At 33.5% G+C, this 16,537-nt stretch overlaps 1 long non-coding RNA gene across 1 annotated transcript; it reads left to right on the top strand.

Annotated features, from left to right (window-relative positions):
• The first annotated feature begins 7,672 nt into the window (after positions 1-7,672).
• On the top strand, positions 7,673-13,922 carry LOC144997691 (uncharacterized). Its single transcript, XR_013659904.1, has 3 exons — positions 7,673-7,846; positions 8,427-8,845; positions 13,672-13,922. It is a non-coding gene; the product is annotated as an uncharacterized LOC144997691 (long non-coding RNA).
• Positions 13,923-16,537: the final 2,615 nt, after the last annotated feature.

Genomic DNA, 16,537 nt, shown 5'->3' with positions numbered 1-16,537 from the left:
ACTAGATCCTTGGTAACATTGTGACTTTCCCTGATCCAAGCGTGAGTCCTGTGCTTCCGGTAGTATATGCATCTACTACCTTTCACACCTACTCATACTCGTCCCAAGTATTGTCTCGCAGTTTTCCAAGTTACCATACCATAAAATTGATGGGTTTTGAGCATAACATCAATCCTATGGTGTTCATGCAACCCTAATTGCTTGGATCTAGTTTTACTACTTTGAACATGCAATAAACTTCCACGACTTACAAACCCTAGATCTAGCATACTAGTAATCAAATTAACATATGAATTAGGGTTTAGATCTTACCTTGATTGTTATGTAGCAATAACAATCAATTCCTTAGCTTTAGAAAGCTTAGTGCCTCAAGTGTTGCACCTCTAATGGAGTCACAAACACCACTAAGCAACTTAGATGAAAAGAGAAGAGATGAGAGCACCAAAAATCGTCCAGGAAACCCTAAGGGTTCAGTCACCACGTTTTTGGGGCTTAGGGGCTCCTTAAATAGGTAGGCAATTAGGGTTATTTAACAAGGAAACCCTAATTTGACTGCTTAATCCCTAAGCAGCCCATGGACCCTTTCTGAAACATGCCTTCGACGATTTCTAATGGGTTTCCCCATAGAATTCGTCCAACCTATTATTACAAGATGACCCATAGTCCAATTTTAATTATCTTATAATTACAATTCCAGTCCCCTAAGTTTAATAAATCTCTTTTAGCCACAAAATTAATTCTTGACTAATATTAAGTAAACATTATGATTTCTCCTTTAATATATTATTCTTATAATATATTAATAAATCATAATTAAATCTTTCTCTCCTTAATTCATCCTACATATTGCTATGGTGAAGGCAACCCAAAAGGACCATGCTCATAATCGGGTCAAGTACATACCAAAATAATTATGGACTTAGACACTAATCCAACAAAAATACATATCAGTTTAACACACCAGATAACAAAATGAAGACTTTATTATTTCTTGAAACTATTACGTAGATGTTCAAGTTCATCCTGGACTATGCCTCTAATAGGCTACATTATATGGTTCTATCTCTTTAGCTACCTCATAACTCGATCTTCGGGTATGAATTCCTCATGCTTGGTTCCTCTCGTTGTTTTCTGCTTCGTCAAGGATCATGTGGAATGCCCTTGGCCTTGGTGGCGTGTTTGGCCTTGCTGCCTCGTTTTTCTTTGGACAATCCCTAGATATATGCCCTTATTTGTTACATCTATAGCACACCTTCTTGTTAGACGCACACTTGTTGGCGTAATGCCCTGCCTTCCCATATTTGTTGCAATTCACCTCCTCGCTACATTTCCCGAAGTGCTTCTTTGAACACTTCTCGCACCACTTGGATTCACCTCCTCCTCCTTCTTTAGTCTTTGAGAATTTCCTTTCTTTGTTGGATTTTGAAGATTCTTCATGCTTCCTTTTCTCGCTAACTTTAGCTCTCTCCAGAAACTTTTCCCTAATCCGGGTCTCAGCATTCCTGGCTGCCCAGATGGTGGCTTTCAAAGTGGTTGCTTGCTTGACCATTGGACCAAATTCTGCTGGTAATCCATGGGCAAACTTGTTAACCTTGGAGAGTTCGGTTGGGACTAGGTAAGGAACCAGCTTCATATTTTCCGTAAAGCTTGCTGCGTATTCTATAACGCTCATTCTTCCCTTCTTCAGATTATGGAACTCATTGTTGATTTCCAGAAGATCTTGCTCAGAGCAGTATTGTATCTTCAGTTGCACCAGAAAATCCTCCCAAGACATCTTACTAGTTTCTCCCTTAGGCATTGAATAAGCTAGTAGCTTCCACCAGCTCAGTACTCTAGATTTTAACAGAAGAACCGCAAGAGTGGTCTTCTGTCTGTTGCTACACTCGCAACTCTCAAAAATTGTCTCCATCTCAGAGATCCACTCCATAACTTCCACCAATGTTGGGCTTCCAGAAAGACATGGTGGTTTGGATGCCATGAAATCCTTGTACGTGCATCCACGTCCGTCATTTCCTCCATCCTGATTGTTTTGTCTAACTACCGGTGGGTTGGATTGGCCAACCGTCCCATAGTAGTTTCTTCCTTCTGACTTCCCATCATTCAGCTCGGGTTGTTCAATTGGTACCGTAAGTTCTTCTTGGTTCTGTTGAAGCAAATGCCTTGTTTCCTCCATTTGGCGATCCAACATCATCTGGATCATCGCTTGCACTCCGGCCATCGTTATTGGCTCAGGTGCCACTTCTTCGACAACAAGTATTTGTTGTATCACTGGAGGTTGAGGGGGTTGGTTCCTATTTCCATTTGCATTTACGTTTTTGCTACAGGTCCTTGCCATCCTGATCTATACACCGAATCAGGTGAATCTAGATCTTTATTTAGGATAGACGTTTAAATCATCCTTATCACTCTGAAACGTTTACATGGTAGTTCTAATATTATAGTCGTACGTTTAGAATCCTAAACACATAAGGTTTCCAGATCCGGTCGGCAACAGACCATAGATCCGAATAAATAACAACATATAAAGCACAAAGCATTTAGCACATAAAAGCATTTTATGCATAATTCCTAAAATAAGCTAGTGCTTACACCTCACAATCATCACTGATCATTCTAAGTTTAAGTCTAGAAATCCTACAAATTCCTAGTTCGGTTAAACTAATGCTCTGATACCAACTGTGACATCCCCATTTTAATGGCCAGAAAAGACCGATTTTGTTTATGGTTTATAAAATAATAGTACCCCTTTTAATAAAAATGTTGCGAAATTTGTTCCCAATAAAAATGATAAATACGTTACCAAAGCATTTCCGAAGAAAAGTATTTTTATTCATTTTAAAACATTTGGGATGTCATCGTCAATACAGAAACATAAGCATAAACAGAACTTACATTCATTATCACTAGTGATTTATATCTCCTTAATATCTTAGTGTAATGTTACTTCATACCAACACCAGTGATATAAATAAACTGAGTGGGTCAGGTTGGGAAACCTGGTGAGTACATAGGGTTTTCAACCCACAATAATATAATTATTAAGTTTAAACAATCAAGCATTCAACCTAATTACCCATCCCCATTATCTTCTTTATTCTTAAGAATCTACCCTAAGAATCAACTATTTCTCATTCGTTCATTCCTAAGGATCATCCTAAGGAATCGGTACAAAGTCCATCGTTGCCATGGTTTACACAACGGGCACTAAGTCTACATAATCGCCAGGGTTTAGGCATCAAGTTTGCATGATCGCCAAGGTTTAGGCACCAAATCTACATGGTCGCCAAGGTTTAGAGTACACCGGGTGAGTACATTGTTCACAACACCTACAGGTTGCGAGCCTGCTAGTGTTCCACTGGACTGTCTAGAATAGTCCGTGGTTGTCATCCATACTCTGCTGAATGACGGGGCCATCATTTAGGGAAAGGCTTCTAACATCGTCCACCTCTCTTCCTCACCTCGTGGTTTATAACACCTCTCAACTCATCATCCAACTCATATTCCATATATTACATCTACCCATGTTTTACCCCAACATTATCGTAGATATAAAATACATATACAGTTTAAATCATTTAAATGATGTATAAAATCGTTCATCCAGCATAGACATCAAGTATTCAAATAATATGCACACATAGCATGTAATTTATATAAAATACTCCATATCTATGTGTAAGATTAAAGTAACTATGCACTCACCTGATTAGGTGGTGACTTGGCACTTGAACAACACTTCGTTATCTCAAAACAATTTTTCCTCGACCAAAACCTAGTATAAATACCACTAGGGTTTAGTTTTAACGTTAACCGCGACTAATTAATAGTCTAGCTATTATTATTATTATATAAGCATTAAATAACACTCAATATAACTCATAATAATAGGCCAAATAATTATTTTAAGGACCTAATAACATTACTATAATTATTTAAAAGTTATATTAAAAATTGCGTAGGCGTAGCTCACTTACAATGAATTTTAAAGAAAACCGGGCTTTGCTGGGAGCAGCATTTCCGAACCGAAAGACCCTTTTTCTCGGGACTCTAGGAGCGGCGGGGCTTCCTTTAGGTGCTAGGGATTTTCCTAGGGCTTAGGGGTGGTTTGGGGAGCTAAAGAGAGAAAGAAACTAGAGAGAAAATGAGAATTTGTGTAAAAAATCCGGAAAACCTCGCCTCCTTTTATAGTCTGCGAGCCCTCTCGGAACGCTGGGCGTTCAGAAGCTACGCGGGGCATAGCTTTGGATAAGACAGATAGATGGCTAAGCCTCGGTGGTGCGACATGGACCTCCTCGGACCGTAGAATGAGTACGCGCAACGTTCCCTTCGGACGCGAGGTGTTCCTCGGACACACTGCGTTCTTCTGGTACACGCTGCGCTTTGCGAGCCAGGTGTCCAAATTCGAAGGCTGAGCCGTGATCAGCAAGTGATGGCCTAAATGCTGCCACGTCATCAGCTTTTCACTAGACTTCGAAATTTCGAGTGAAATCTTTAAAAATTCGTAACTTTTACGTACGAGCTTCGTTTTAGACGTTCTTTATATCCACGCGTTAGCGGGAACATAGTCTACAACTTTCGTTTAAACTCCATCGACTAATTTTTAATTTATTTTAAAATTTATATTTTTTAACAAGCCGGGACATGATTGATCCGTTAAAAATTCATAACTTCTTCAACCGACGTCTGTTTTCGTCTGTCTTTTTATCGTTATGCTACTAATAATGAGATCTTCGATTCTCTTTTAGGTTGTGTTGGCTAAAAACCATTTGATCTAATATTCGAACTTCGGGTTGTACGCTGCTAAGCCGAAACTTCGAAAAATCATAACTTCCTCATACGAAGTCAGATTTGGGCGTTCTTTTTATGAACGCTCTTGGTTTAACGTATTCTACAACTTTCATTTAGATTGATAAGGCTAAAACTTGCTCTTTCGTAAATTCACTATTTACGCTTCCCGGTGCCGTGCCGGTTTTGCCGTAAAACTTCGACGGGTCATAACTTCTTCGTTATAACTCGGATTTCGGCCTTCTTTATATGTATGGAAACCTTGAGACATATTCTACAACTTGGTTAAGATTATTTATTCTAACTAATCCTTTGTTGAAAAGTCATTTTCGACCCCTATTATCTCTAAATTGACTAGCCCGGATCTACGGGCGTTATAGTGTGCAAACTCACTCTTGGATGTAGTGTTTTAGGCTTACCCTCTTGTATGTGTAAATGGGTTGAGTCTTTCCTATAAATAGGAAGTGAGTGACTTCCATTATGTAAGAATGATCATTTTGGAGTGTTAGACTGGAGAGAGAAATTTGTATATCCTTTCTAGATCTAATATGAGCTTACACAAATTTATTTACTCCTTGTGTTCTTTAGTTTACATGATGATTCACTAGATTTTTTCTAATTCCGCACATGCCGTCATAATCAACACCACTACAACACACATACTAATGTGTTAATATATGGAGATAGATCTAGGTAATTTGCTAGGATAAGCCAAAGTACATGAAATCTTGAAGAAACTCAAAATAGTTCATATTGTGTGGCATGACATTGAGCATCGATAATGTCCTAGTATTGAGCTAGACGAAATGAATCGTGTCCCATATGCTTTTGCTTATAGGATCGATCATGTATGCCATAACACATACCAGATCTGATAACTCATATTCCTCGAGCATGATGTATCATATCATATCGACTTGGCAAGAACCAATGAATCAAAATCAAGAATGTTCCTCAGTGTCCTAGGAGGACAAAGGGTATGATCTTAGTATGGAAGATATCAATGTAAATGTTACATTGATGCTGAGTTCCACAATAAATAAAGACAATTCTATTCGTAATCAGAATTTGTGCATTTACTAAATGGTGAAGTATTAGCATGGAAGAGTACCGTGTTATGCACCATAGTGGATTTGACAATAAACTTAGAGTATATTGAAACCGACTAGATTGAAAAGGAAGCTATGTGACTAAAAAGATTTATTATGGACATCATTTTTCAAACATTAATGATCCTTTTGAAGGTTCTTGTGATTACAAGGGTGAAATTACTTTGAGTATGGATGCCAAAGTCACGCAGGCTCACAATGCATATACTCGGTAAGTACCATCATATTTGATAGGTATTCATGTGTGAAGATGTAATATTCAATTGAATCATATCAAAATATAATCTTATCGATCCATTCAATAAGTCAACAAGTCTGACAGTGAGACTTGGTCATGAGGCATTTTTTTTTGTAAATGATTTAACTTAAAACCACTTGGAATAGTTTGTTTTAAATTTGAGAACTTAAGAAGTATAAAGTCTTAATATGATTTGGCGATTATTAAGTAGATATGTTAATATATAGCAGAGATTAGTCATTTCAATTAGTTTATCACCGTGTTCTCATTTTGCACATTTTGAACCTATTTCTTGGATATTAATTTATTCAAAACTCCACAATTGATCACAATCTTGGGATTGAGTATAGGAACTAAGACAATCATGAGATTGATGGATTTTCCATTGATACTTGACATACAATGGAGATTGCACTAACACTCATAAGTACTTTAAATGGAGATTTAAGTATTGGAACAACTCACACTCTAAGAAATTACTTCATGGATTCTATCATGGGCTATTATTCTATGATAATATCATTTATAAAGATATTACTTCATGGATTCTATCACAGGTAAATCTGATATGATAATATGTTTTATTCTTAAAACAGAGAAGCATTTAGTTCTTTGGATACAATTTGGTTGTGCCTTGGTCTTTCTCTAAAGCTATCCATATCCGGTGGTCATAATGAGTAAGTCCATGTATGATTTGACAAGTAGACAAAAACTATGTAGTTAAAGTTTATATGTTCTTTCTACCTTGATAGGAGAAGCGATATTCTTAGTCCCCTCGATGATTTCGTGCTAATATCTAATATGCTTGGCCAGGTCTGGACTAAATTGATGTGTTCAACTAGTAGTCTGATTTTATCATCAGAAATCTGAAATCTAGAAACATAATGTTGAAATGTTAGGTTGATTCATAATACATAACTCATATCATAATGATATCTTTTAAAAACAGAGGAACAATTGATCACATATCTAAAGAGCTATTACTTGATTACATTAGAGTTCAACAATTAATGTGGAAGGCATTCTTTTTCTATTATTCGAAGATTATTCGACCAATAGTAATTGATGACTTATCCAAATGAGAGATTGTTGGAAATAGGTGTCCAATGCCATAACTAATTGGTATAACTTTGGGAATAATAACAAAGTCCTTTTAGGGTTGCCCTTAAGAGCTAAAATAGTTAGAATATGATTTAAGAGAGTGAGATAAATAGTTTATTAATTTATCATATAAATTAATTAGAAACTTGTTAAAATTAATTTAGAATTAATTGGAATTATCTAAAGGTACAAGGACTGAATGTTAATTGTTCAATAGTTGAGCATGAAGAACATTATGGAATCCTTTCAAAGGATGAACGGTTTTGAACAGATAATTCCCTTATGAAATTTCATCCTTAGTTGATATATGTAAAGGATTTGACTTATGATTAAATTTGAGTATTCAATTAATTCAAATTTTCTTTCTTTGCAAGTTTGCTCAACTATAAATAGACCCATTGAGCCTTCATAATTTTAGTTCCTTCTCTTCCATGCACTTAGAGAATCCAATTTTCTCAAGTTTCCTCTCCTCCCTCCTCAATTTTCTAGTGTTTAGACTTTTAGGTGTGAGCCATTAGAGGCATTCCTATTTTGGGTGCTAGATCCTTCCAAAAACAACCAAGACTTCAAGATCTTCAAGGGAATCAAAAGTAAATACGATTTTACTTTAAAGGTTAGTAATCATATCTCTCTTGGTAGTTTAAGTTCAAAGTTTTGAAAGTAGGTTGCTATAATAGTAAAACCTAGATCTATGATGCATGTACACTTAGGGTTATTATTAATCGTTTCTGTTGTCTAATTTTAGTGTATAGGTGCATAGAAAACCCAATGGTCTTTGGATTCAAAGTAATGTTAGTGGTTGTTTTTGAAAATGTTGTTAAAAAGACTTTTGCTTCTGTTTCCTGTTAAATGAATGTTAAAATAAAGAAAAAACTTACAGTGAAAATCATGGCGTTACAAATTTTCATCAGATCCATGATTTAAGTGAACTGAGTATGAAAGACAGTGTTTAGCCTCACAATGTAGATTGGCTCAATTATGTTAATTTAGTTTCTTAAAGGGAGAAGGTGTGTGCTGAAAGATTTTTGGTTAGATGCTTTAAAATATATAGGACTCTATCTTCCTAATTGCTTATAGTAATTAAAATTATTCCTACATCTAAGAAAATGTCTCAAATGCCTGAGAACAATGGTTCGAGAGGAGTTGGTGGAAACTAGAATGATCATGATGAGCGGGTTCCGTTTATCTTTCAGATACCACCAACTATTCGTCTTTCGTGAACTCAACTTATATAGAGTATACACAGTTAGTCAACCCTGAGTACACGTAACATCATGAGCATAACTCGTATCGTAAAGTTGGAGGACCAGTTAAGAGAGTGAAACATCCTGTATATACAGATGCAACAGGCTATAAGATTTGTTGGTTTACTTCCACTAGAGAGGCGAGATTGATGTTGGAGATGAGTCACTTGATGATGAGGTAGAAAGTCGTTTTGTGGCAAGGCAACCGATCGTTAGAGCCGTCAGACGCCGAGGAAGTTCATTTTATACCTTCATAGATTTCAAGTCGCCTACCTACAATGGGAGGAAAGGATGCCCTGGGATGCCTTCGTTGGATTAGGAAGATGGACCAAACCTTCCGATCTGGTGATTTTACTGAAGATCAAAAGGTAAACTATACTGTGAGGATGTTTGATATATTTATATTACATAATGGTTTCTATTAGCAATCCATTTAATGCACATCTACCACCACATGTACCATCTCATTTGATTCTTACCTACGACCAACCCACTTAATGCCCACCTACCATTATACCAACCGTTTCACATACCACAATTATAAACTTCTATATAAAAATTGTAAACACATAACCAATATATACCAAACCTTGTAACTCATCTAAAACAATATATTTTATTTCATGAAAAAAATGTCTTCATTGTCTTCTCCACCACGAGACTTCTTGAATATATACCACAAGTTTAAAGCCTTGCCACTTAGGCCTATAATGATAACCTTGGTGGTTATAGGGTGAGTGATGAGACAAAGGAGGCCTATAATTCTACAACTATTTTTTTACTTACAACATCATACATGTATTCAAAAATTTTAGAAATTCTTGCTAATTTCTAAGAGAAATTAAATATCTTTCTAACATTTGTTATTACTTTTCCTCCTAACGTGGATTAAATGATTATTAATTTCATTAAATGTGTAATTAAAAGTGACACATGTCAGCATTTGATATGATAGGAGAAAAACTAGGAACAAATGGTAGGAGAATATTTAATTTCTCAATTTTAAAATGATCTTCAACCTCATCTGATGATACAGTTAAATACAAGTACACAAAGATAGCCAAAATCACAAAATACATAGTTGATAGACGAGAGAAGGAGATAAAAAACATATGAGAAAATAAGATGATTTTACGATAATAGAGAAGCGGTCATCCATGAAATGGAAGAGAAGCATAAATGGATAGAAGATAAGATGAAAGAGAATGAGTCACATGTCGATAAAGCAGTAAGAGACGTAGAATTCTCGTTGAGCTATATAAAAGAACTTTTCTTTATAAATTCGACGGGTTCATACGCTATACAAAGAAAAATATATTTTATAAACAGAAATAGATTGATGGTGATAAATCAAAATTTCCTAATGACGAGTAGTTACATTTTATGTAATGTCGTTATAAATTAAATGGCTTAACACTTTTTTTTCTTTGCTTGAGGATGGTTCGAGTCCAGTTGTGTTTGAAGAATAAGTGTGTTTCATCCAAATGTTTTCGAACGTGGAACATGCCACATTTGATATTTCTTTTTGATTTTTCCTAGTTAAATATTTACCCGATTTTTGCAGACAACGTCATGTTTCCGCATATGGCTGTCAATTGCACAGTTTCTCTCCGTAAAATTGATGGCTATATAAGGTGATTTGACAAAAAAACAAAAAGGGATCGAAATGAAAATTTTGGGTTACATAAAAAACCTTTGAAAAAATAATAAACAAGATTAGTCATATTTATCTTTTATTAATTTAATATTGTGTTTTTTCCTATATCTTTTGTCAATTAAATTTCTATCGTTTAGATACAAATATACAATTAATCCATGTATTCATATTTTTATATCGTTTGAAAGTGTTCCACTTAACAACTATATTCAAGGTAAAAAAGTATTAATAATCTCTGGAAGTCTTAAGTCATGAAGAATTAGATACAAGTCGTTTTTGCCGGTGAAACACTCATGGATGAAAATGATGTTTTCCTTTTTTTAGCCAACTCTCATTAATTTGTACATGTTGTAAGAAAGGCTTTTTGTGGTGACATTAGAATACAGATATGTCACATTAATTTCTACATTGTTAGCCATTCTCCCAATTAAGCCAATGTTTCTCAAAAAGAGCTAATTCTGCCAAGTTTGTGTCTTCTCCTTCGCCGTTTCAATCTATTTTGATGAATAGATCATGTATATGTTCGTTTTTATTCAATGATCAAACGAATTATGTTTTTATGTGAGAATCTATCATTCATTTCATTATTGCATGTTAGAATAGAATACATAGGCTTCTATCATCGAAAATGACTACATCGACACAATGTGATTCAAAAACTACACACATAAGATCATCTTAAGGACGCTTATTACCCAACTTGTCAACATATTACATGTATTTTAGCTATAACTTCATATCAACTTTATTTATTTGTTAAAATCAAATTGTCTTGTTTTTTTGGGACTTGAACTTTCTTGCTTTTCTAAAATTTCGAGGATTCCGATTATGATCGTTTGCCAAGACTCGGCAATAAGTTGCAACCCATTTCGATTTTCAAAATTCAGTCTTTTATGTTTGAACTAAATCAACAATTGTTATTTAATAGTGGAATATGTCAATATTCTAAATCTAATAGTATTATAGATTTTGATTTTGTGTTAATGATGTAATCTTTAAAAATATTCCATATCAATTTTTGTTCATAACAAATTTGAAGTGTAGGCTTGAGCTTATATTTATTGAACGATAGAATATATAAGATCTAACGCATGTGCTAACAGTGTGATTATTATTTAATTGTTATGTTTAATCTTTCTCAAAATTTCATATGTCATAAATCAATATGTAATGTATCACTTGTGATCATTTTACAAGGTTTACGTTACATATTTCGTATATTGGTTAAGAATGAATAATAAATTTATGGTTAAATGATTCAAAGCAAAGTTCTCAAACAAAGGAACATGTTGATTTCAATGATAACCATATACGATTTATTCCAGGTATTATGTTGATTAGTTATCTTTTGGTATACATTTAGTAAAACATGCTTTCCATTTTAATATTCTATGTATTATTATTAATATAATATAAGTTCAAATGTTATAGTGTTGTTTAATTAGATGATACAGTACAAACATAATGATATATGTTTTTTATATCTAAATGTTCTTGACATGTTGATCTTGTGATAAATCAAAAATGATTCAGCTATAGGCAAAGTCTCAATGAAAAGATAACTGTAAGGCTCAAGGGATAAACTCGGTAATAAACAAGTTAGTTCTGTATTCTAAACATTTAGATTTTGTTAGAAACTATAGTTTTTTAAACCTTTTAATGAAGTAATGTGTAATAGTATGATATTATTCGATAAACTATGGAGTTTTGTGAAATATTCTAAAATTTCGTGTCATATTCTAATTTTAAACATTTTGATTTTGTTGCAAAAAACTTGCTTTTAAATTTTTTGTTATGTAATGTGTAATAAATGATATTTGTCATTCTAGTTTTGTTGGATACAACTTGCTTTGAACCTTTTTGTTAAGTAATGTGTAAGAAATAATTTTAGACATTCTAATTTTATTGGAAACATCTTGTTTTGAATCATTTTGTGAATTAATATGTAATATTCTGATAGTACTCGATAGCAATGAAGTAATGTGAAATATTCTGAAATTATATGTTATATATTTAAACAGAATATTACATAATTTATGTGAAAACACTAATGTAAGAATCAAAAAAAGAAAAAAAAAAAAAAAAAAAAATCAAAACTAAAGATTTTCAAGCCTATTATTTCTTATAAAATCCCTTAAGAAAAACTGTAAGAAACTAATTTTGAAAATTATTTTGATTCAAAAATAAAATACATCTCTTTTGAATTTTTACTTTTATCCATACCCCATTGTGTTCAATCTCTCATACAAAATCCTAAAAAATGTTTTAGAGTCTGATTTTGAAGATAGTGATTCTAGTTATCATTAAAAGTGGACAGTTCATCCAAATTTGGTAAAGCCAAACTAATGTATTTATTAGTTTGTTTTTTATTACATGATGCAATTGATTTGTTGATTTTATTTATAGATGATGATGATGTGTTGATTTTATTACAGAATATAGTTTAATTCTAGGTATTCTGATAGTTTAATTCTAGGTATTCTAATTTGATGGTTGAAATTATACTTGTCAAATATTCTGGTTTTATGCTTGTAGTTTCTAGATTTTATAGTTAATTGATTTATTACATGATAATGTGTTGAGTTTAACAACATAATATATTACTTGTTAAATATTCTAATGTGTAATGTATATTACTTTAGATTCTGATTTTGAAGCTAGTGATTCAGATTTTGATCATTAAAACTGGATAGTTCATTAAAGTCTACTAAGATCGAATTAATATAATTATTTGCTTTATAAACTAGCACCAATTTAAGAACTTTTATACTAAATGCTTTTGAATTATTTTTGATTTTGATTATATTTAATCCATGATTATGATTTATGATTTTTTGTGAAATTGTGTAATGTAGCAATTTACTTGTTTACTATACATATGGTTAGTCTTTGATCCAACTTTACTATAACCGATGTTAGAAATGAACTTTAGAATCTTCAATACTAAATGTTAAATCCAGAATTATGGTAGCCACAATTAGCAATGGACTTGTTTACTACTACTAGGTTATTTTTTTTTCTAAAACTTGTTTACTAGATCTAGGTTTATTTTGATTGTTGGGCTACTTTTTTGAATAATTGATGATTGTCGTCAGTTTAAAATGATTTCTAAGAGATTGATGTTTGAACATATAATATATTACTCTATATTATAATAAAATAGTTGATGATGTTCTAAATGATTGATGTTTGTTGTTTTGAACTTGTTTAATATAATTTGTGATAGGATCCATTAGTTATATACAACATAATATACTACTTGATCATAGGTTTTGATGTTTGTATTTATACATAGAATATTAATAAAATATGTTAATTTGTTGATTAATGACATAATCTAGTAGTACATTAGTAAAATATGGTTTTGATGTTACAATTCATATTTAATTTGATTACATGTTTCATCTATATGAATAACTTTTCTTGTAATGTTAAAAACTTTTTTAATTTTTGTATTAACTGAATGTAATTTGTATATTCTTGATATTTTGTTTTGATAAATATTTGTTAACATTGCTTTTACTTTTCATGATACAGCCAAATTGAATTGTAACCTAGTTATAAACTAATTGAAGAAGCCAATGAGTATACAAAATATGGTCGAGCAAAACATCTTAACGTGGTGTAGAAAGGGATGTAATGGAACGAGGATTGTTAATCAAATAAACATATTTACAAGAGTTTAATTGTTATTTGGAGTATTCTTCTCCTTGAATATTGGCTATATTTTATGTATTTTGAATAATATGTATGGTTGAGTGCTTGGTAAATAATAGTTATGGTTTGAAGGTTTGAAGATTCATGTTTAATAAAACATAATTGTGGTTGAGCAATAATTATGCTTTAAAGAATAATACATGCATTGTTATAATTTATATTGTGTAAGGATAGTAATATCTCTCACATGTTAGATGAGTTTAAATTTAAAGGTTGTACTTATAATATTCTACTATAACAATATTTTATGTTTTCTGTTATCACTAGTATATGTATAATGTTCTATTAGAATAATGTTTTATGTTTTTGTTGTAATGAGTATATGTATAATATTCTAATAGAATAATCTTATATTTTGTTGTCATATATTGATGTTTACGTCTTGTTTAGAATTTAAGTCATAATTCAAGCTAAATTCCATAAATATAGTGTATGATGTTTAAAATCATTAGTCTTGTACTTTATGATGTGTGATGTTTTTAATATAATAAATAATATTCTAGGCTTTTGGTTAAATAAGTTCATTTATTTATATGAAAATAATATGTATATATAGAATATTATAATAGAATAATATTATATATTTGCATATTTTTGTAACATCCCGATGATGAGGTATTTTTATTTTTGGCCCTATGATTTATTTATGTTACAATTTAGACCTTACGTAAATGAAAGAGTGAAATAAGGGTCCTAGTGGCATTTCCGTAACTTTAGGTTCTAGAGAGTACGCCATGTGTACGTGTGTACGCTGAGCGTACTAGGACATGCCCTAGTACGCTAGGCGTACATGTGTACGCAGGGCGTATGTTCCAGTCATGCAAACCCTAATTTTTAGGGTTTGACTCATATTTCAACCCTACTATTGCCTCATTTCCCCTCACCTCATCAACCTCCATCCTCTTAGAATGTTCTCGCAACCCTAATCCATCTTGTGAAGCATTTCTAAGCTTGAGTACGGGTGTTTTGTGCCTTTAAATGAGTGGAGGCCATCTTGGAGGAGTGAAGCTCTTTAGATCCAAAATCTCACCACCTTTTGGTATCATTTGGAGGTATAAAGTTCTAAGCTTAGTGAAGTTTCGTTTAGATCTTGTGTTGGGTTGATTTTTTATTCCAATTTGTCCCAAATGTGGTGATTCATGAACATAGTATGTTCTTGACCCATTAAGGTGTCCTTTCTGACCTTAGGAGGGGTCTTAGGTCATAAAAATGGGATCTAACTGGTTGGTTTTTCTCCATGCATCATTTAGAGGGTCAATTGATTAAGATGTTGAGTTATGCTCTTAATGGACATGCAACGTCATAAAGTTGGAAACTTTATGACTCTAGAGGGTATTATAGCATTGGATCTGAAAGTTGGATATAAGGGCTTATGGAATTAAGCACTTCATGAAGTTTAGGAGATCTGGGCGTATGCCCTGCGTAATTTGAGTATGCAAAGCGTACGTCGTCAAGGCCTGCGATGGCGGTCAATGATGGAGTACGCCCTGCATACCCTGGGAGTACGCCCCGTGTACTTCTTCTATGTCAACTCGACTGAGTTGACCCGGTTGCGTTGACTCGGTTGACTTATGGATTTTTGATCAGTTTGACCTTAGACCTTGACTTTTTTTTTGACTCCGTTGACTTTTTCGCAAAGTTTGATGTTAGGTCAAACTTGAGGGTTTGGATTAGTGATTAAGATTTTATATGGTTCTAAAGTTAGGGGATCCATGGTAGCAAGTAGTGTAGTAGGGAACAAATCGCGGTATTCTCGGGCTTCTTCATTTCAGATGAGTTTCGCCTCATGGTTACACATTTTATAGAGGTTAGTTGGTAGTGGAACTGTGTTGTGAAAGGACAGTAGGCGGAAGTGATTTGTATGATTGCTATTTTCCTGTTTTATATGGCTTCTTGATCCTTGTTTGTTATATGTCGATATATGGTTGTGGTTGGTTGAGGCAGTCTTGCTTTGTGCTATAGGCCAAGATACCCTGTGCAGGCCGGTTGTAAGCCGAAGGCACGGAGGCTCGGGCAGAATGGTTGGGTTGAGGCGGTAGGCCAACAAACCCTGGTATTTCAACCCAGATAGACTGAAGGCCTGCAAGGCGGTTCAGTCAGGCCGAAGGCCGATGAACGGTAGGTATGCATGCTTGTATGTTGATCGTATCAAGTGTTTTGGGGGAAGCTCACTAAGCTTTATGTTTACCCAGTTGTTTATTGTTTCAGGTATCATCGGTGGTTGCGGGAAGGCGAAGGCAGAACTATACACATATATCAGCAACATTGAAGATTTCACATTTTCTATGATACTCTGATTTTAATATATGTAAATTGGAATAAATGGTTTTCTTTAATGATGGTTTAATAAATTGGAAAGTTTTACCTTAATAAAAATGAAAAAATTTGGTTGTGAAAATGGGACGTTACAAGTTGGTGTCAGAACCCTGGTTTGCGTGAATTGGAGGAACATTTGTGTGAATCCAGTCTCAAAGTAGGATCCAAGATTTTTTGTAAAATGTTTTGAAAGAAATTATTTGTAATAAAAGGATTGGGGTAAGGATATGGGCTCGGTCTCTTGTCATGTTCTTTTTTGATTGTTGGCTTGGGATTGGGAATGTGGGTCTTGCCTTAACTTTGTGTTTTTCAAGAGGATGCGGTGTGTATAGTCAGCCAGAGCACAAACAGGAGTGTAACATCCAGATTC

The sequence above is a fragment of the Lactuca saligna genome, chromosome 5, assembly GCF_052625555.1.
Source record: "Lactuca saligna cultivar CGN05327 chromosome 5, ASM5262555v1, whole genome shotgun sequence".
In the NCBI taxonomy this organism is placed as follows: domain Eukaryota; kingdom Viridiplantae; phylum Streptophyta; class Magnoliopsida; order Asterales; family Asteraceae; genus Lactuca; species Lactuca saligna.
Note: the sequence above shows the minus strand (reverse complement) of the source record. Positions and strands in the feature narration are given on the sequence as shown.